This window comes from Penaeus monodon, chromosome 32, assembly GCF_015228065.2.
Source record: "Penaeus monodon isolate SGIC_2016 chromosome 32, NSTDA_Pmon_1, whole genome shotgun sequence".
Taxonomy (NCBI): domain Eukaryota; kingdom Metazoa; phylum Arthropoda; class Malacostraca; order Decapoda; family Penaeidae; genus Penaeus; species Penaeus monodon.
The window spans coordinates 17718801-17720708 of record NC_051417.1 but is presented as its reverse complement, the minus strand read 5'-3'; the positions used below and the strand labels follow the sequence as shown (position 1 = coordinate 17720708).

Here is a 1908-nt window from a genome sequence, read left to right as displayed (position 1 = left end):
AGTCATTGTGGAAAAAGGCATTAGCTTAGAATGTTTGAATTCTGTGCCCGGGAAACGATGCTTGTAATTGTCTTTGGGGTTAATTTTTTTGTAGCTAATAAAGTGAAGTATGGTGTGTTAAAGACTTGAGGTATTTAATGTTTATCAATGTAGATTTTCACATTGACATTTGTAGCATTTCATTTAGATCAGTGTTTATGTAAATGGGTCAGCTTTTTCTTGAGATTTTTGTGAGAGAAAGAGGAAAAAAAAAAAATGCATTGAGAACCATTGGTGGATTGAAATCGTACACAATACATGGCAGACATATGCCTAACCAGGGATTAGTTGGTGATGGGCATTTTAGGAGTTAGTGTTTGGTTTGTTAGTGTTTTATTATTTTGATTATGAATTTATTTAATTTTCAGCAACAATAAAAGTTCACATTTACATCTCCTTTGCAGCTACTCAAGAAGAATGCACGAGAACGACTGGGATGCAATCGGGGTCGACACGGTGCTGCTGAAGTCAAGAGTCATGACTTCTATCGTAATGTCAACTGGAAGAGATTAGAAGCTGGCATTTGCGATCCTCCCTTTGTTCCAGATGTAAGTGTAGCTACTCCTTTTGCTTTGATATCTTTGGTTGCATTGTAACATCAGAAGTTAGGAGCTCATGCAAGAATGTTGATGAATTTGGTCTTAATCATTCTTTAAAGAATTTATTAATGATTTTGTTGATAAAAAATATATATATTTTAAAGGGCTTACTGAAAAACAGGAAGTTAGGAACAATTGATCGGTATTAGTCTATATTTAGGAGGGGCAGGTGCAACTCCTTCTACTTGATACAAGTGCTGAAGACAGGAAAATGATGTTACATATTGAAAAGGGCAGTATCTTTGACAGGACAGCAGAGGGGAAAAATTTGCTCCATCTGAAATAGACCATAGGACCCTCTTCATGTAATGGAAAATAAACAAAAAGAACACCTTGTTGAAAAGGGACACGGTAGTTGACAGTGATGACAGTGAGGATTTTATAGCTGTACTAGCTACAACAAATTTGGTATTGTCAAGCTTACTAAGCAAGTATTTATGGTTGCAGGCAAGGGCTGTTTGAGGCAGTTAGGCCCTGACTTGAAATGGATTAACTGTATTCAGTATACTTGTTTAGGTAGACTTTGCCTTAAAAGTGATCCTTTTGTATTTTGTGCAGGAATAAGAAATAATTTAGGTAACTTCATGGGTACGGTAAGAGAAAATCTCTATTTTTATGGCAATTTTCTGTAATGTTTGACTGTGTAGAGTCATTGCAATGTAAGTCTATTTGTAGCTTGAGAACTGATGTCGTATCTGCAAAGTTGTATCTAACAAGTCTTCCAGTTATCACTTAAAATTATTAAAGCTTTGAGAAGCACCAGAAACTGTGAATTAAAATCAGAGGGGTGGACAGAACATTAGGAGAGCAAGGCTTGGAAGCAAGAATGGCTTATGCAATAATACACTGTACCTGAGTACTATCTGTATATATGTGGTGTGGAGAAGCAGGTAATTGATGCTACTGACTTTTATTTCAGAATGTGAAACAATTTGTACAGTTAGGAGAAAAAAAAATAATGCAGAAGTTGTGAAAGAATGCAGCAATATATGAAATAATGATTTATTTAAAGAAAATACTAATATTGACAAATGACTTTCATTATGATAAAATCAGAAAGGAGTGAGCAAGGAATATTCAGTGAATTACTGTAATATTTCTTTAAACTAGTGGCTGTAGACAGTGGGATATAAATCACCCTAAGTTGTGATAGGTACAATAATTCATTACACCAATAGCAGTCATATTTCCTGTGTCACTAAGCATTCACTGAAATGCTATGCTGTTTTGATTCTTTGACAGTGATAAAGCATAAAAATATGGAGAGATA

The 1908-nt window shown here is 34.8% G+C and overlaps 1 long non-coding RNA gene across 2 annotated transcripts in view; it reads left to right on the top strand.

Annotated features, from left to right (window-relative positions):
* Nucleotides 1-102: 102 nt before the first annotated feature.
* LOC119593682 overlaps nucleotides 103-1908 on the top strand; it is a 4442-nt gene continuing 2636 nt past the window's right edge. Inside the window, exon 1 of one of the 2 annotated variants that reach the window (XR_005230553.1) lies at nucleotides 103-587. This is a non-coding gene — a long non-coding RNA (uncharacterized LOC119593682). The remainder of the gene's footprint in view (nucleotides 588-1908) is intronic. The other variant, XR_005230552.1, reaches the window with a different exon arrangement.